This window comes from Protopterus annectens, chromosome 2.part2 (assembly GCF_019279795.1).
Source record: "Protopterus annectens isolate FY-2018-M chromosome 2.part2, PAN1.0, whole genome shotgun sequence".
NCBI classification, from domain to species: domain Eukaryota; kingdom Metazoa; phylum Chordata; order Ceratodontiformes; family Protopteridae; genus Protopterus; species Protopterus annectens.
This window is the reverse complement of record NC_056730.1, coordinates 997,343,584-997,365,373: the sequence shown is the minus strand read 5'-3', so window position 1 is coordinate 997,365,373 and position 21,790 is coordinate 997,343,584.

Here is a 21,790-nt window from a genome sequence, read left to right as displayed (position 1 = left end):
TACCAGGACCACTCTTATTTTCTATATTTATAAATGACCTACATTCTGCAATACCTCAAGCTACCTGTATCCAATATGCAGATGATTCAACATTAATATGCTCATGCACTTCTCCATCAGATCTTCAGTCACTAACCCTAAATGTGTTTAATACAGTTGAGAAATGGCTTCTACACCGATGTCTTATCTTGAACCCCAAAAAGACAAAACGTCTACTATTTACTCCCACCCATAGATCCTCCCCACTTAATTTTACTACTACATCAAGTAATGGTACCATTATCTCTCTGGATCCCACTACAAAACTACTTGGGGTACTAATAGATAACAACCTTACCTTTGATTCCCATATAAACAGTAATATAAAAACAGTCATCAAGAAACTAGGTTCCCTCTATAGGATCAAACCCTTTCTAACCCCACTAGCCAGGTCCACTATTGCCCATACCCTACCCTACTATATGCCTCCCCAATATATACTAAACTATGTAAAAGCAACTTGAAGAAGCTGGACATCTCCTACAATAACATTAGCAGATTTGCAACTGGGTCTTCCTACAGAACCCATCATTGTCACAATCTTTAACAGCTAGGATAGTTAGAGCTGCCAAATCTTTTGACATTTAACCAACTAACAGTTGCCCACAAGATCCTGTATCAACCTACTAACACACCAATACTGACAAGTCTTATTACCCCCTATAGCAACCTAAAGATCTTACGCTCATCTAATAAACAACTTGTGCAAATATGTATAACTAACAATTTGGCTGGTGACTCTCTGTTCTCTAATACTATTGCAAAACCTGGAACTCCCTCCCCAGTGATCCAACCTCCCTTACCTCAATCACCCTATTTAAAAGCACACTGAAACCATACCTTAAAGCACAATGGTTATGCCCCTGAGCTAACCCTGACTAACTATCTCACTTACAATGGGTATTACTCATCTTATCTGCATGTGTTAGATACTTTTCTGTGACCTAAAAAGAGTATGGATCTGTACAGTTGAAACATTTTTACTTTTGATTTCATTGCTATGACTAACTATACCGGATATGAACTAAATTTGTGAGTAGAATTCCAATGTAAAGTAAAAAACTGTAATGTACCTCAATTTTTTGTAAAATCTCTTACTGTAAATAATATTGTAAATGTGGAGCTTTTTTCCCCGGGCCTCTACTGAAAATGGACATGTATCCAGTTGGACTTGCCCGGTTAACAAATGTAAAATAAAAAATAAAATAATCCCCTTGCATAAAGGGGGGCCATCAACTGACCCTGGGAACTACAGACCCATAAGTTTAACCAGCCTCATTTGCAAGGCCATGGAAAGGATCATAATGGACCTTATCAACAAGGACAGAGGTGACCTTCAGACTCTATATCCAGCCAAGTTTCATTTTGTTAAGGGCAGAGCATGCTTATTGAGCCTAGTAGACTTCTTCAAGAAAGTCACCAAAGCCCTGGATAAAGGTAAGATAGTACATATCACCTATCAAGACCTAGTCAAAGCCTTTGACACAATTCCACATCCGGGTATCATTGAAAAGCTCTCCCATTTAGGTGTTAACCTTTACATCACTAGATGGGTAGCTAATTGGCTCACCAATTACTGACAAGTTGGTGACTCAGCCTCTACCAAGAGACTCATTACCAGTGGTGTACCACAAGGAGCTGTACTGGACCCTTTACTATTTGGAATCTATTTCTCAGAAGTCCAGTCTAAATTTGCTAATTGACCTGCTAGAACTCATCATTACATAGTACTACATCAACTCAAATGGATGGAACTTCCCAGCCTTTTAACATTTAATCTTGTTCTAACACACTCCACTCTTCATCACCCAGACAACTGTCTTGGCATCAGAAACCTAGTACAGCCCTATACCAGCAGAAAAACATTAAGGTCATCCAATAAATTACTTCTGAAGGTCACTAAGTCAAATAACGGCTATGCAGATGTCCTATATTTTCACAAACTTGCCAAAGCTAAAAATGACATACCTCAAAATATAGTCAATACTAGTAGTTCTATTAAGTTCAAATAACTGCTGAGAGAACATCTAAAGAACAATTGGATTTGTTCCTGCACCAACCCTGGTTAGCTGCTCTAATGTTAGTGTTTCTCTTACTACATACCATTATCTCCCTAGGCCTGCTGATTCCTCACATAACTTACCCCTGCCCTATACTCCTTCTCTTCCTCCTTTTAGATGACTGTCCACATGCATTCTTTAGTATCTGTCTCATTAGCCTAACACCCTTTGGCCTTTAAGTTTCTATCATTTTGTTCCAATGCTTTTCTATGTTATGTACCTAAAATAAGTTTTTTTTCTATAATATGTACTCGTGTGATATATAAACGTTGTACTGTACAAATGATGTATTTGATATGAATACTTTCTGTTGCTAGATTGTACTTTGTGGAGCTTTTTTCCCTGAGCCTGCACTAAAAACAGGCTATCTTAAGCCCGGTCAGACATTCCAAGTAAACAAATGGAAATAAATAAATAAATAAATAGATAGATAGATGCCCTTTGGCTTACTAAGTTCGGTGATGCAATCATTGAGTCTCCCAACGATGTTAACATATTACAGGACAGGTTAACACAAACAAATGACTGGTGCCAAAGTCATGGTCTTTAACTAAAAGCAAAAAGTGCACTATTATCCCATCTGGCAAAATGGAATTCCCCACTAATTACACTACTGACAGCACCCCTAAGCTCAAACCCCAATGGTGCGAGATCTGGGAACACAGGACGACAGCAATCTGAACTGTGACCACCAGGTTTCCACAGTGGTAAGGAAAGGCTTCTACATTGTGCATCTCATAAATAAAGGCAATGCATCCTCCGGCATACTTCTCAACCTCTTAGAGTAAGAAATCTCAATAAAGACATAAATAAAAGTGGGACAAAGGCCCAAAAGTAGGGACGATGTTTTAAATATTGCTCTTACAGACTTGGAAAGTTGGCAGAATAACAGGTTTTGCATTAGCATGAATATTCTGAAGGGTATAAAGTCTGAAACTGAAACTCAACTATCTGCCATAATTTTAACTTCAATCTTTAATGATTTACCACTAATTTATCAAAACCCCAACATTTTATGAAAAATGGACTCAAAATATGAGGCAAAAATCTGTACATTCTGTGAAAATCTGTACAGTTGAGATGTATGGGCCTTCTAGATCTAAGGATGTTAAAACCACACATTACTTGACCATAATCAGACCATTAATAGAGTACAATGCTCCCTTCTGTGTGTATTTCACCAGACACCTGCAGCAACTGGAGAGACCATAGAAGTTTCTCACTAAGAAGATAAAGAGTGTCCAACTATGATTTATGTGGATAGACTGAACACTCTGTCACTGTACTCTGTATCACACAGGCTACTGAAAGGTGACTTGTGCCTGGCATACAGAACTGTCTCTGACCCACACATGATAGAAATGCTGCACATCTGCAAATCAAATGACACTAGAGCCAGTCTTTGTAGAGATCTCAACATTGCCAGTGACATTAACAGAACATGCTGGAGAGACAGGTATGTCTCCCAGAGATTACCACTGCTCTGGAATAAACTTACAATTCATGTGAAGCAGAGCTCCTCAATGAGCCTATTCAAATGCAACCTGGACAAATGGATGGGGGACTGCAAATTCACCAAAGGGGTGCTATCCATGTCCCTCATGGACAGGGTTAGTCAGTGCTAATCTATAAAGTAGTTCTATGTAACCAACGACAATTGGTTCAACCTGGCATTTACATGGCTAGGCTTATAAAGGCTCTAGGGCTGCTAGCCTAGTAACCTCCTATGAACCTAAGAACCTATGAAAATAAACCATACCAACACAATTTCACTTGCAAACATTATACGTTACAAACCATGCTGACACAACTGTAGCTACAAACATTATACATCTCTTCTCATTCAAATCCTGCCTTCATTTAAACCTCGTTTCTCTTCTGCACATATTGATCCTACTATTCCCATTTTTGCCTATGTAATTTGCTCCTACTCTTTTCTAAATATCCCATTTCCAGTTGTTTTATCTCTGTTATTATCTTTGCTACTTCAAGTAGAGTTGGTTTAGAATTTGATTTCCATTTTCTAGTTGTTTTTGGGCAGCCGTCATAATTAGACTCAGCAAAGCCTTACTATGTCTAGGCAATTCCAATCCTGTATCATGGCTCAAAAAATAATTTCCTTAATTCAACCAGTTTGCTCACCTAGTATCTCCAACCAAGCAATCTGCAAGGAATCTTTAAAGTCTGCCAACTGATTACACTCCCTGAAAATATGTTCCCAGTTACCTTTTCTTCTCCATCACACCTCCAACATTTGCTGTCTACCTGAGGAGAAATTCTTTGGAGTCTACTTGCGGTATAAAAATACCTATGTAAACACTTCCAAGCAAAGATCCTAAATCTTCTAGACTTTGTTGCATATTTGGGAGACATACATATATCCCCCCAATGTTTCTTTGTGAATTGCTTATCCATTCTCTCTCGTCTCAATCCTTTCTAACCTCCTCTGATTGATTCTTGTAGTTGTCATGCAATATTTTTTATGCTCTACTAATTGTTCCTTTCTTAATAGCAACTTCTGTAGTAGATTTTACTAAAAAATTTATCAGTCCTGATCTTTTTTTAGGATCCCTCTATTTCATTTTTGCCTATACTCTGATATTAATCCTTCACAGGGATTGCAATCTCTGACCTGCAGACCAAATACGCTCTTGGCATCTTCCCATTCTATTAACTTTCCCTCTCTTGTTATTTACTCCCAATACCTTCATTCCTTTGTCAGTTTTCTCCAATGAATTCCAGCCTCCTCTTTCCTATTGACTGTATCCTTAATTGCAGTCATCTCTATTGGCAGAACCTCCTTTCTCCATTCCCTTGTTGGCTTAGTTCTTAGAATACTTTCTGCTACATTATAAATATAATATTCTGTATGATTATTGTTATTCTCCTTAAAGGCCTGCATACAAAATCCCAGTCTCTCATTGTTTCCTGAGCCCCCCCCCCCATTTCATCATAATCTCTTTCCACTTTGAATGATAGTTTTCTGCTTGTACTATGTATAGGAGCCTTAACTATGAGGTTCTAAAATACCTCTTTAAATTGGGTAATCCCAGCCTGCCCTGTTCTATTGGAAGACTAAGCTTATCCCACTTGACTCTTGCCATCTTCACCTCCCAGATGAAGTTTTTCAGCTCCTTATTAATTGCTACCCACACCTTCTCTTCTGGGTGATAAAAATATGCCTGACCTAAACTGACTAAAAACATTTTAACTGCTTGTATTTTACTATCAATATCTATACAACATAGCTTCCATATTGTATTATCTTGTTATGCTCTTCCCACATATGAGGAAAAAACATTTCAACAAAAATGTAAATAACCAAAAACGGAAGCCTGAAGAGATGATCAAACACAATTTAATGCACAACACATAAAACAACTTAGCGCTTTCATCCACACTCACTGGGGTTCATCAGATGTCAGTACGGAGGTGACGAGGGGGTTATAGAAGGAAACTAAATTGGAACTGGAGGGACAGGATGAGAGGTCATATTGGATACTGTGTGCAATAAGTAGCTGTCCGTTGGAGTGACTTAAGGGCAAGACAGTGATGAGGTTTGTAAGGAAGGTTGGAGGCAAATCTGGCAATTTTGTTATAGGTTTGCTCTAGTTTAGTGATAAGAGATGTTTGAACATGAGTAAAGACAGGGGCAGTGTAAAGAAGGCATGGTAGGAGTAGGGCCTGAGTGAGGGAGGGTTTGGAGAAGGGTGACAACAATTTTTGATTACAAATAAGAAGTCCAAGTTTGTGATGTGTCATTTTTATATTTTGTTGAATTAAATCATAAAAAAGAAGTAATACAGTTTGGAAGGCATACATGGGGAAAGAGAAACATAATACAAATGTAAGAGGGAGTAGTATGAGAGAAAATAATTTATATCAAATGAATTCTTTGAAATAATTGACGGGCAGAAGATTTCAAGTTTCACTGATCATGTAACAGTAAATAATAGCTGAACAAAAGCTAATAAAAATGTAAGATAATTTTAAAAATAGCATGGGAAATTAGTAAAAAAGTGAAATGAACAGTGAAGGAGTATAACAAGTGTACGCACACATTTACAGTTATAAGCAGAAAAGAAGAAGAAGACAGCAAAATGAAGCTTATGTGGAACTTGTGAAAGAATATGAGGAAATGTTTGGAGTCAAATGTAATGAGAGTTGACCTAAGAAGGAAAAGCAATGACAACTGGAAAATGGTAGGTTTAATTTAACAGGTAACAATGGTATAGTTAAGTATAGGAGGAAGGAAGGAAAAATAAAAATATTGTACAGTATGTGAATGAAATACACATCATACAAAAAAGAGAATAGAGAGAGGCCCTGGAATGTGAGAAAGAAAAGGAAATAGCAATAAATTGTTTAAAAAGAGAGGTTTATATGGAAGACATAGATAAAATGCTGATTAAAGTTAATGAAAACTATACCAGTGCCTAATGGGCAAGCTCACATTTATTTCCTTTTTTGGTAAGGGATGAAGGACAAAGAAAAAATGGTGTTTATTAATATAATGAGTAAAATGATATGAGAAGTATATGAAGTATAAATAATCATATAAATGAGTAATGAAATTTCTGAACAAGAAAGCATGAAAGAAAAATGTTACAAACTGGGGAAAGATTACATTAGGAAATGTATACTACAAAATATTTATGAAAATTTTATGGAAAGGCTTAATAATGCAGATCACTGAAGAGATACATGAATGCTGAGAATGGAGTAATTGGGAAGCAAGTAAAAGATATATTGAGTTTGTTGAAGAAGGTAGAGAACATTTAGTAAAATAGAATGTGATATAGCAAAACATTTGATAGCATAGATCATGGGACTAATTTTCAGTATTATTTTAAACTTTTTATGTTTTGGATTAAAACCCATTTAAAGTCTCTAATTCTTTTTTTAACACCTTTACTAAATTTTCACTTGTGACATAGGCAAACTTATATTTATATAAAATTGATCAAACCATATCCATAGGTAACAGCTTCTGGTTTCTCAGTTTTTGAATTATTTTTTGTCTAGTCTCTTCCCACATATCTTTAGCTACCATAACAGAATCCTTTTTAATTCATACTCCTAAATAATTAATTTCATCATGTCCCCGAAAATACTGCTGAACCAATTCATATGTGAGTGCATAGTTTATAGCTATAACCTTTGTTTTATCTTCATTAATTTTATATCCTGAAAACAAAAAAAAAAAAAAAAAAAAAAAAGAACTACCTCAGAATGCTCCACAATACTGACCTATCCTTTTCTGATTCCATTGGTTAAAAAATTATATCGTCTTCTATTAAGTTTAACTTTTTTAACACCATATCAATTATATCCTTGCATTTCCGAGTTCTTTATTTTCTACACCAAAGGTTCTAAATATAACACAGACAACAAAGTTGGAAAGAGGACACCCTTGTCTGGTTCTTCTGTTCAGACACAATTTATCAGAGAAGCATCCTCCCACTTTGATTTTTGCCTCTGATCCCTCATATATGTTTATAATTAAGCATATTATTGTATCAGAAAATGCAAATGCTTCCATGGAACTTCTCATAAAAATCTGTCAAGTGCTTTCTCTGCATCAAGACCCACTAACAGCAATGGCATTTTCTTACATTCTGCTTTCCTCTGGATCATTGTTTTATACCATTTTTTTCTTATCATCAACATTGGAACCTATGTCATATCATGCAAGACTTTTTGTTTTAATAAAAACCCTCAAAAAACACACCCCAGAACAACCCTGTTAATGTAATAGCAACACACAACTATGAACATCTTTAAATAATGAAATGTAACCCTCCTAATAATTACATTTGTCCAAACTAGACAGCTGCTAACTCAGGCCTTAATTAACCTGGCATTGAGGTTATCCATGCTATGATGCACATCATTGCCTGTGTTTCTACTTACTGTAGTTGATGTCTGTTATTGTTTTTTTTTTTTTTTTTTATCTTTATCCCCTCCACCCTCCAGATGTGACTGCAGCTTGCATACTTTCAGAAAACATTAACTTTTAGCCCTTAAGAAACGAATGCCCCCATGGAAATGTAAGAGAAAAAAAATGTAGTCCACTGCTGAAACCAAAAAAGACAAGCTGAAACATTTACTGCTAATGGAAAAAAGAAATTCATTATATTAGATCATGGGACTACTGAGAAATACTAAGACATTATAGTGCAGGGAGTAAAGTGATAAACATAAAATCTATATATGAAAATATGTGGAATAAGATGATGGATAATAGGCAACTTCTGTTGATGGACAAAACACATGTGAGTTTTTTTTCTCTATACTATGCATAACTTGTTTATTTATTTATATTTATTTATTGACATTTGTTTACTGGGTTAGTCCAGCTGAGCCAGGGGCACATTTTCAGTGGAGACCCGAGGGGAAAAGCTCCAGAAATAATACAAGTAAGTATGATATTTACAAAACATTAAATTAGGGTCACAGAAATATAGTACAAGTCAAAAATATGTGCACAACAGTATAGGTAAAAATAACAGTTAACAAGTACAATTTCCAAAATCTGAGAACAACAGTATACAGCATAGGCCAAATAATAATTGCAAGGTTTAGAGAATACTACACAAAGGAGTACAGTATGAATACAATTTGTTAGAGCAAGTACAAGGAGGAAAAAGAGTTGATAGTGGTGTTGTGTTCTCTTTGTTATATTTCATAACATAATGGATACCATCACTATGCACAATAGTAAAAAATCCAGACTCACAGAGAAATAAGGTTTGGCACACTGCTAGCATTCTTTTAATACATCACTATGATAAATATTTTTTTGTTACACTTTTGCCATTTCAGCTGATTTTATTTTCACTCTCCTTCCCCTTCATCTTCCACCATTAACCCTACTACTGTTTTAGTGTGATCAGTGACTGCACTCCATATCCACTGCTCCTAACTCCATTTTTCATGTCAACCTTCAAAATCTTGTCTAATATATTTCTTTATTTCATATCATCCCTTGAAAACATGAATTGCAATCACTTACCCATATAGCCTTCCAAACATCCTCTATCCATGTCTGAATACTCTTGACATTTATTGAAAAACTCGACCTTAACTTTTAATATGTGAAGTTCTACATTCATAACAAAAATAAAATTACCCCCACTGTTACTTCATTGCCCTCCCTCCTCAACTTGTAAGTCCTTCCAAAGCATTCTCTAACATTATATCTGTGTCGCCATCAGGATTGTAATATGTGTGCTGTAGCATTCCCTTTCTTTCTGTTACATATTTCACCACCACATATCTGCCTACTCCTTGTTTCAAAAGTACCCTAATTACTCATTACATTTGATGTCTCCCTCAAATCCTCCCATTTGAGATAATCGCATTTTATCCACCAATAACCTTTCTTTCAAAGTTTACACATTCCCCACATTTTTATTTTTAATTTTGGTCCACTGTCCCATCTAAACCTGATACCCAGTAGTGAATAACTAAAGGATTTGCCAATCACCTTTTCTCAATGTCCTCAACTGTTTCCTCACCAAGAGCACCTACTTCAATATATCAAGGTCTCTCTCTCTCTGTCATTGAATTACTACCCTTGTATTTGTATCCCGCTAATGTCTCCCCTATTATACATCACAATGAATTTACCATAATTAATTTGCCCTTTTATCAGCTTTCTTGTTTTCCTATTTCCTATCCACTTTAAACAGTCAGCTCCCATACTCTTACATTTGTCATTATTCCCTCCTGTATCCTTCCATACATTTCAACATTTCATCCTCTTTCCCCTCCACCATTACAGAGCACAACTTCCCAAAATCACTTCTCATGGCATGCCATCATATTTGGAACAAACTGATAACCAGTACAACCTTTTCCTCCTCCCCAAAAATTGTACATCATTATAATACCAGTGTTATGATTTAAATAACCTTACCCGGCATAAGGGACAAAGCACCTTCCCAGGATAATATGCAAGAAATATTAAACAAAACATTAAAACAATTAACATCCCACTTTATATACACCCCATGAAAATGCCATGAGTCAAGTCCCCTAGTAGTAAATCAGATTATTATATAAAAGTCTATAACATTTTGTTGATCAAACTCTGAACCAATAGCCTTAAGCTAGCAGATAATAATTAGCGTTCTTTCAGCTCACCTCTTTTGCTATACAGAGCATAGGGATGCCACAGTATCAAGGATCATAACTCCTCTTCATATGCTCTCAGTAAAGTTGACCAAATTCAGTCTGCAATAATGACCTAATATATAGACAATTCTACCTCATCCAACACACATAGCTGAAAAGTTTTCCACATGTAATAACACAAACTGTATTACTAAGCTGTATATTTACAAACCAGTCTATAGCTTGTCATCACAAACTGACCTTTGTATACTTCTTTAAAAATCTCAGTTTGTTATGTATTTATTTGTTGTCTTTATCAAAAGGTCTGACTAGGCAGAGCTTATTTTCAGCTGAGACCCTAGGAGAAAAGATTCATCACAAAACTATTTATATTAAAAAGTGAATTTCAGACAGTTCTCAGAAAAAAACAAGTTATCATTTTCAGAAAAAAAACAAACATAGTTATAAGACAGGTATATACAGTAAAGTATTTACATCAATATTTCTAAGTATGTACATTTCTGTTAGCTCTAAATTTTAGCAGGAAATAAATGAATTTATACTCCTCCGCTTCATGTAAATACCTCTGCATACTTTTCAGGGCATCCTTTAAGTAATGCCCCTGCATACTTTTCAGGGCATCCTTTAAGTAACTAACTTCCTTTTCACGTTTCTTCACCTGGGCATCAGTTTCCTTTACCTTTATTTCTACAGCTGCTGCTACCCCTTCATGTATTTTAAGATCCACTCAGCACAGTAGAATGCCTCTATTGCCATCATGTTAGTCACCAAGCCCTTCAGATTCATTAATATAATATACATTAAATCCACAAAATCTTCTTCTCCCTCCTTCCCCTGCATCCTCCTTTTCTCCTCTTCACTTTAAACCTCATAATGTATTCTCTCCCCCCCCTGCCATTTCAATTTTCCTTTTTATTTTATTTTATTTTATTTTTTGCATAGAGTCTAAATGCAGTAATAATAAATAGATAACTAATAAAAATACATAATCAACAAATGAGGGCTATTCTGTGCTACATAATATACATACCCCTGTCTACAACCAAGTTATATATGCTATTTTTTACAATGCATACTACACTTAATCTATTTTCATTATTTCTGCACTTTCTTTTACCAGGCTGAGGAACAGTGCAAATAAATCCAAGGTATTGCATTTAGGCCACAGATACTCTGGTGTGAAATATCAGTGGCTGGTGGGAGTGAAACTGATGTCAACAGAGCAAAAAAAAAAACTCTGGGGTGTTGGACACACTTGGAAATAGCCATCTGGAGCAACATAAAATTGTTGAGACAGAAGCTAACAGAATGCAAACATATCCTTAGGAGGATTGATTTCAGAAGCTAAGAAGTAAAGCCTCCTTTCCACAGTGCCTTGTTCAGGCCACACCTAAGTATGGCATATAGTCTTGGAGGCTATATAAGAAAAGGTCAGTAATCCCTTGGAAAAGAACTCCAAAGGAAAGTTATCATAAACATCTGTGGTCTGGAGGAGGAGGTATGACCAGAGGCTAAGAAGCTAGAACTCTTCTCACTTGAGAATGGAACAGAAAGGAGAGACATACAATCTGTGTACAATATCGTGTCATTGAGATATGAAACTGCCATTTTGATAGGAAGGACAGAGTACAAAGGAATGGGTAGAGTCAACGGATTGTAGAGACTGACTACTTACTGGATATCAAGGAAATTTTCAAAGAGAGGGTTGGGAACCCATGGAATGGAGCACTTGACTGAGTGGAATCCACAGAGACATGACAGTTAAAGAGTTGTGGAAAGGGTAAGAGGAAAACAGTAACAGAATGTAGAATGTTAAATTCATTTAAGTAAACAGACTACACAGATGTATCACCCCCCCCCTGACATCTTCAGTCACTTGATATCCCCGCTTTTGAAACAATACAAGTCTCAGGAGGAGACTGACAAGCCAAATGGATAATCAGTGATCACAACTGTTAAAAGTTGTGTGGCTATATTACACAAGTGTAGGTAAATCAGTCAGGTTATGTGTTGCCTGAAGAGCAGTAGGAAAGCAGCTCAAGATGGTGCAATACAGACAGGCAGACCATCACTACAATGTAGTGTAGTCAGCCCATCATCGTGTTCATACTCCCCTTATAGATAGGTAGGTTAAAAGATAGACAGAAAGAAAGATGGACAGACAGATAGACAGACAGACTGATAGACTGATAGATTAGATAGATAAGAATAGCATTTGTGGTATACAGTTTCACACTTAGTCAGCCAAAGTAAAAGTAATGCCTAGATGTAACAAAATGTGTAGCACCAAGATAGCACAGCAAATTCATTTTGCTAATTACACACATGCTGACTGTGGCATCATGTGTTGTACTCTTTTCCAATCTGTGACCTCATCATGATAAGGACATCATCACTATGGTGGCAATTCCAAGGAAGGTGACTGCAATAATTCACTGGAAATCATACATAGAAAGTCAGAAAGCATTTAGTCTGTGAATCCTTGAAGAAGAAAGTTGATTTGAGGGTTGAGAGAAACAGTTGTAAATATCTTAAGAAATCAACAAATGGAAATTGATATCTTAACAGATGGAAAAATGAACTCACAAGGCAAGCAATTTAGCAGAGCTCTAAGGGCATTTTTGCACCAGAAGTACTCAAAGACTTGTTGCACTAGAAGCACTGAAGTGGTATTTTTGAAAATGTTGTAATAAATAATGTAAATTGGTGAAGATAAGAGGGGATTATTCTTTAGGGAAATCAATATTTGCAACATATCTAGTAGTTAGAAAATTCAACAGAGCTTGCACACCAAGGGTCCCATCTAATTGAAGTCTCTGTCTGTGTGTCCTTTTCTCTTTACACACACACACACACACACACACACACACACACACACACACACACACACATATATATATATATATATATATATATATATATATATTTATATATATATATATATATATATATATATACACACACACTGTATGTATGTGAGTGTGTGTCTGTAGACTAAAGACTAAAACCAAATTTGTGTCAGTTATACTAGCTGTAAAGAAGTTTTAACTGAAAAATGGAAAAGAGCAACTATAACTTGAAAAGCTCCAGTTACTAAATGTGCAAATGCAATTTATACAAAATTGATATACAAAACCGGTATAATTTATTTTCTTCTAAGCACACAAGTATTCATCACAATTAAGTTTCACTACAGAGCTCTAGGAAGCAAAGCCTAGTCAGTTGAAAAACAACAGGTTAGCAGCCCAAAAGAACATGGCATTCTTATTGATTAAGACACTAGGTTTATATATTGTTTAATTCACAGATGCAAACACTTTCAAGATGGAAACTTCAGTGGTTTATTATAAACATTCATAAGTTCATTATACATACTGTTCTGCATGAATTTGTAAGGTAGGCTCTGCATAATTAATCTTAGGGGCATCATTGCTACCAAGCAATGTGTCACTTGTGTGGTTTATCTGTTAGACTAAATCAAGTTTTCTTGAAAACTGCAGTCAGGGCACTGCAGGTAATTTTCTGCTGACAGCGTAGAATTTCTACCTAACTGTGTACATTGTACACTGTGCCATCACATATCCCTTGATCATGAGTAACTTTACTACAACGTGTGTTGTATAGCCTCTTAAAACTTAAAATATAATTCCACTTCGCACTGACAGTAAACAACATAGGTGGCCTATGGCATGGAAAATTGCAAAGATAATTTGATCTTTACTCTATGGAAAGTTCACTGTTAACTGCATCACTTAAGAACTGCAGTGAAAGAGTTACTTACCTCATACAGTCTTGGCTGATATTCTGTTTCACTGTAAAAAGTTCTTTATGGAATGGATTTTATTATAACATCACATGCCTTTTTATAAACAATTACCAGATCCACTACTCAGAGCATATGCATGACTAATGGAGGGAAGGAGACTTCTCAGCTGGTCCTTTCAAAATACTAATAAATTCTGAGTATCACGTTTCATGGTTTGTCTAAAAGAAACACAGTCAGATTTATTCTAATCTTCCTTCATTAAATCATTCATCAGTTAACCCTGTAGGTTTTGCTTGTGGGCATATATGCTTAATGCTATTAGCAGTTGCAAGAAAAGAGCTTTTTGTGAAATATTGATAAAATAAAATTAAATTGATTGTAACAGAATATAGTCTGTACTGGGATTTTTGTCTAATAGTGCACAGCAATGGCCTTTGTTTAGAGTCACAGACAGCTTAAGTTTCGTAGACATAATTTATTGAAGCAAAGCATTTTATTCAACATGACAGTCTTAGACGTGGATGCAAGCTATTCACTTGGAAAAAAGAAAAGAAAAAACATTAGTGTAAAAACCTAGGTTCTGTTGCCTCTGTGGTTTTACTTATTATAAGAAGACAATATAAAACAGGTATACCACTGTCATGTATATTAAGGAGAGAAACCTATCTTTAAAATCTGAAATAGAAAGGCCTTTATCTGCCATAAAATATATAAAATAGGTGACATCCATACGGTTATGACTCATTCCGGCTATGATCATAGTCCCCTAAGGCAATCCTGATTTCTTATGATACACCTGCTTTTCTGTGAGGGTATATGTTGCTTTATGCATGGATTGCGATTTCTGGAAAACTGTAAGTCATCTGTCTTCCAAAACGTATGTGACACCAGCTTTTGATGAACACTTTACTAACAATGTTCCTGATTTACCACAACGGTTTCTTCTGTACTAAATAAATCACTGCTGCCGCTTTTACCATCATGTCTATTTTCTTGTGATTGCACTATTTCCTATCTCAACAACGTATCAGATACTGCATACATTTCCTATACTCAGCCTATGATACACATTCTGAGTCATTTTTGTCATCTATAACCGTGATATGCTTAACACATCTCAAATGTTAAAAAAATAAATATGGGATATTGTAATATTTTTTACTCTTAAAAGGAAAGTAAAACAGTAAATAATTTTGGTGATGTGATTACCTAGATATGATAATACAAAATAACAGTTTATTTCTTGTGTCAGGACAAAACAAATAGATAATGATGTTTTGGAAAGTGACATTGTTATTCAATGGAAGAAGACAAAAGGCTACAGTGGCTTTCACTATCAAACAAAACAATATGATGCCATAATGGGAAATTTAGTGATACACTTGACTAGGAGACATGGAGCAGAAAATAACTCAAGTCTTTTTCAAACACAATGTGGAATGCAAATGTTAGAGAGTGATTTTCTGCTTTCAGCTGCATTGGAGCCATGTTTTTAGAACATGTACGAACTGCCAGTTGCACCTTACCAGCAAAACCTTATATCACTTACTACTATCTGTCTGTCTGTCTGTCTGTCTATTTATCCAAACACATATATCCAGAATGAGAGATAATGAGGCATTTACTTCCTTTTCAAACAATCCTTCCCCACAGAATGCCCACATAAATGCACACATGCAAAGTAACACTCAGTTATTTCTTCCAGTTTAAGATTTACTACAGGAAACAAGTACTGATATGTGTTTACAGTCAGAAATTCACATATATGAAATATATAATCCAGTGGCACTTTTATGTTATTACAAACTTCTGCCTAAAATACTTGGCACAGCTCAAATGTTAAATAAATATGGGATATTGTAATATTTTTCATTTTTAGAAACAAACAGATGGATGTCTCTTAATATGTTCATCATAGCTTCTCTGTATCCCCATTAGATTTGGAGCTGTAATTTATCATTTAGTTCACTAGACAAATCTGCATGTTTACTAATAAGGTCTTCCATTGTGAAGTCTGTGCCACCTACATTAATGTTTTTTTGCTCTCTGCACGCAGTATTGCCTATAATCCTTGAAGTGCACAAATTGTCATCCAGCCTTCTTCAAATACAAAAGTGGTTATTTATCTTTTTCAGAATTAAACTTCTTGTCTTAAATTAAGTAGATACTTTGATACAACTCACATTAAATCTGCACACCATACACCCTGTCCTTTTAGTCAGTTTAACCTAACTGTTATTAAACATTTCTTTAGTTGCATGAAATTGTACATTCGAGTTAGATGCTTGTGTTCAAGAGACCAATATATTTGTTGAAATATACATATGTATATATCAGTAATTTTTCGATTTAGTTGGATTTCATATGAAAGTCTTCTATGAAGTGACATGCCTCTGATAGATGAAGAACTCCAAAGTCTTAAGAAGAGATATAAGGGCTGCAATCTAGGCAGGTGAGATGGGTCATGAACTGTTGATACTTATAATACTACTTTTCTTTTGGCTGTGTTTTCTCCAGTCAGTGTTTTTTTTGATGTAGTGGACCTCTTTTGTATATAATATTTTGATAAGAATAGAATTACTAGACATTATCTGACGTTTTCGCTTGCATGCTTTCACGGATTATAAAGAACTGAATTAATTAAATCCCAGTCTTATCTTATAGAGTAAACCTTAACTATAGCAATAACTTCACATTTTCAGTCCAGAAAGTATTGACATACTGACGTGTGATTATTACTAGTTTGTGTATTATGTTGTACTACCCTACCAAGAAGTAAATCTTTGACTGAGTAAGCCATTATCGACTAAGCCATTATCAACAACATGCATATACAGGAGGGATCTCAGCAGTTAAATTAATGAGATTATTTAATTAATTTGTTTACCAGGGTAGTACACTGACAACGGTTTAAACATATATATATATATATATATATATATATATATATATATATATATACATAATAAAAATATGGGTATAGGGTACTAGATCAACTGTGCACCTATACCAACACCTGTTTGGTAAACACCATTAGGATGATGCAAACAGATGGTTGACAGATATGCGAGACTGACAATTCCCATGTAGGAGAATATGCCCTTTCTTGGGGGAGTGTGATGTCAGATGTGATATGTATAATTAGCAGGATGTGTGAGGTGGGGTGGGGTGGGGGCTTGCGTCCCTCAAAAAACCCTTGTCTTTGATTTAGTGTATTCCAGGTTAATTCCCAGAGCATGTGCAGAATGTGCAGGTCTTTATTGTTTCAATATTGTACATCTATCATCTGATTATCGCTGTAGGTGCACAGTTGAGCTAGTACCTTACACCCATACATCCATATCTATTGTATGTATATATGTGTATATATATCTATATATGATATAGCCTGTTAAATACTTATTTCTCTTCATTTCATTTGTTTTAATGCTTTTGTTCTCATATTGTAATGGCGATTCCTCATTATGAAGGTTGTTGTTGTTTTTCTTTTGTCTTTTCCCAGTTAGGGATCGCCACAGTGGAACTCCGGTCCGCTAATGATTGGCAGATGATTTTTATGGTGCTGAGGTGCCAGCCTGACACCCAGCCTTCAACGAAGGCATGCCCATTCACACATGTCTTTCAAATGCCACTCGACTGCAGGGAGGACATGCAGACTCAACACAGAAGGCACTCCAGCTGAGAATCCAGCACCAGCGTAGCTTTTCCTCACTATGAAGGTATGAATCATTATTTAATAATTTATTTTCCTTCCATTTTTTGTTATGCAAATCAATCTATTTATTTTGAGAACCTTGTTTTACTTGGGACTGTGGACATATGGATTAAACCCACTGAATTAATACATTCCAGTGAATATTTTTGTACTATTCTTACAGCAAAAGGCATAGGATATTTTACATATACTTGAGTTAACCAAATCTTCTGAATAGACTGTGCTGATTTACAGCCAAAACTAATTTCTGTTACTTATGATCCAGCTGTGATAAACAGTTGGCAATATGTCGTCTTGTCTTCTTAGGTTCATGAAACACTTGAAATGAGGTGCACAGAATAAACACTACTGCTGTGATGGAAGGGAAAACACAAGATGCTATATCTTTGCATCCCACTGAGGCAGCCGGCTTAAATGACCATTGTTGTGACCATTGCAGTCTGCAGGAAGTGACATTACTGGTGACAAAGTGCATTATCCAGGCATGCCAGTGTGAAGCTAACGCCAGAAAGTCTGTAACTATTTGCTTAGGAAAATGCATATTTAGTCACTTAAAATGACTTAAATAATCCTTTTTAAAGTCTGTTATAAAAGAGTCGCAAAATTAAAAGCAAAAGTGGTAATAAATAATTAAAAAAAACTTAAGAATATAACATTTGCTTGCAGATAAGCATCCCCTGACTAAAGACATAGTTAAAGGATACAGATCATAATTAACCAGCAGTTTTTATTTCTTATCCGTCAGAGAATTCTGTCTACTGCATTCCTGTACTCCTGAACTTATTGTTTTTCACTTTAGTACGTCAATGTTTGCCCCATTCTTCCACTACCACTTCAGTGAAAATATTCTCCAAACTGATATTAAGCCACCCAAACAGTATCATTCAAATTATGCTCCTGGGTACATAAATCTATTATTTATTTATTTATTTAGTTAGTTATTTTCAGAAAATGTACTATCGTTAAGTGCTGCAGGGTGTGATATAGTATATTACAAGTGTAGATTCTGTGCAGTGCTATTGATGTGGGGAAATGAAACTGGGAATTACAGACAAAATTATAATATGCATGGCATGTCCAAATTAGTAGACTGCATAATGTCCATCAGAGATGTGCCATTGTGAATTCAGGGGTCAGTAAGTTAAAACATTTTTTTCTAGAGAAAATGTGCACATTTACCATTAGCATTTGTTGTGATGGGGAGGTTGAAATATATTTCTACAAATGATTCTTTGTTTTTCAGTATTTCTCTGTCTGGTCCCTTTGTGTATCTGCTGAGTGACTGCTGCTCTTCAGATACAGTAGTAAGCCATAAAAACAAGGCAGCAGTGTAATATGAAGATGTAATATAAACTATCTTGACTGTTAATGTATGAAATGCTAAAAATTACATCAGGATATATTCCAAAATAATGTGTGCACAAAATAGCATGCTGCTCTGAGCATTTTTGATATGCACATTTTATATATCCCTCATGGCTCCATTAGAAAACTGTGCCAATATTTATTTATTTATTTATTTATTTTTTTTTTATTGTTTTCCAGGGTAGAGCACTGATCTCCATTGACCATTTTCAGACTCAGCCTGGAAGAAGTGTCTAGTTAAATGACTTGCTCTGAGTCACGCAGTTAGGCAGTGGAAGCTGAGAGAATCAAACCTTGCACCACTGGACCACAGGAAACCACTCACGCATTTGTGAAGCACATGACTGTATCGTTAAATTGTACTTGCATAGCTCATTTAAACCACTGGGCCTTTGCGTAGAAGCAAGCTATATCTCCAGCATTTTGGTAGTGGAAAATGCCTAACTGCCATCAGTAAAGCTGCTGACATACATTGGCAGAGGTCATTGAGCCACTGTAAAGAATTGTCACCCTGGGCAATGGTTATGTGTAGGTACAGTGGGTCTGAATTTATTATCATGCCTTTAATGCATAGGGGAGAACAGAAATGCATTATTTAAAAGTCCAGTGAGTGTATTTTAACTGCACACTATCACAATATGTTGTCTGTACTTTGTTATTAGTAATACAGTATACATGACATAGTGTTCCCTTTTTTGTCTTTTGCAGTATAACAACATGCAGGTGACATTCTGGTATCAGCCATGTCCGGAGACCATTTAAAGTTATGTATCATGTTTAGACTACATATGGCAATTCTGCACACAGCTAAAGAGATTAATTAGCATAGACTGTTTCTAAAATCCCTTTGTTGTCTATGCAACAAGATTTTGTATATGATACAGTAATTCTACTGCAGTCTTGCAGTACCTATGGCCACTATATTCTCCTGGTATGATATCTAATTGAGGGAAATAATTGAATAAATAGGTTAATGGTAGGGTACTAAAGCACTATCCTACACCTTTTTGAATCAGGACCATTAACAGAAAACATTCCAAAATCCATTGTACATGTTGACCGTAAATTACTGTAAAATTTAAGCAAATGATCTTTCATATCATAGAAGGCAACATTTATTCTGTAGTGTGAGTCTTCAATCAAAACTGCTATGAAATTTTAATTAATAGTTTCAATGACAGCTATTATACAATAAGCATCTACAGCTAAAAGTGGATATAAACAAAATGGCACCCCCATCTTTCAATATTCATCAAAAAGCAAAAGTGTTCAATTAGTGCACATTAGCAATTATTTAAAAATGGGTGAATAAAAAATAGGAAACAGTTACTTGCACAATGGCAGACTCAAGAGAGAACATACATTTCTCTAGGCCTGGAATCTCCCTATTCCAAAAGTTTCAAAACCACAGCTGACTGCATTCTCCACCATTTGTTCTTTAGCTGGGCAGCATGCTAACAAGATCAGTTATTGTATCATCATTTGGTTTATATTTTTTATATTCTAGCACTTCCTTATATATACTTATCAAATCCTTTTGAATTGTTTACACATTTAATTGATTAACAGTTCCATAACTAGGGTAAAGTAAGGGGTAACTGTCCCTGAAAACTATCAGGAGGATCAATTGGCACCACAGAAGAGTTATCTAATAGGCAAAAGTGCAGTAATGGCATTCATTAAGTAGGTTAGGATGCACTTAAATTAACACGTCTGCATGTTTACTTGTTAGTAACTACTGCAAGAAGATAGTATAAGATCATTGTGAATTTTTTTTTGCTCTTCAAAATATTTTCTTTTAGTTCTAAACATGTTTTAGGACCTTCTCTTTGGTCCTCAACTTCTGATTGAGAGGGCAGCACTCCTTTTATTGTCCTGGGTGTCAATTGGCCTAGATTGTCTCTGGTGATTTACAACCACACTTTGTAACATTAAACCATGTAGTACATGATAAATAGCTTTCTTATACCAGATTAGCTGAAGACATGAAGACCCCCCCCCAGCTGTGCATTCTGTAGTCCTTAGCAGCTAATAATTTTGTGTCTCTGTCATTTGACTCTATCTTTCCTAGTTTTTGTATGTTGAATTAAATGTAAAGCTGTGGAAACTGAGGACATCAACTTAACTGGACACATAATAAAGGAGCATAGCTTTCTCAACTTATAATAACCACATAGTTTTCCTGGCCCTACTGGTGGAGGGCGACCCTCACCCAAAATGTACTTTACATTTCCACGTAAAGCATTAATCATGTTTCCCTACTCATATTATAGGTTCATAGGTTCATAGGTAGGTACAAGGCTATTGATCCAAGGGCTTACGTAAGCCTAGCCAGCAAGGTTCCATAGCTTACGCCACCCAAGAAAGTTATTTTCCTGTGCCACTGTCCAGCAGAGACACAGAAGTGATCCCCGGGGTGTATTTCCTATTTCCCATCCACTCATCAAGATTTTTCTTGAAGAGTGCTAATGAAGAGCTTTGCTTGGCATAGATGGGTAGCTTGTTCCAGAATATAGGAAGTCTCTGGGACAAGAATCTATCCCTCCAGCATGTTCTGATTATTGTGGTGACAAGGTTTAGGTCCCTAGAGCATGTAGCTCAGAGGGATTGGGATTTCTTTAGGTTTAGCATGTCCAACAGCTCTGGGTTTGACATAGCTTTATATGTTAGGCAGAGATCAACTCGGAGTAGGCGATATGCTACGGA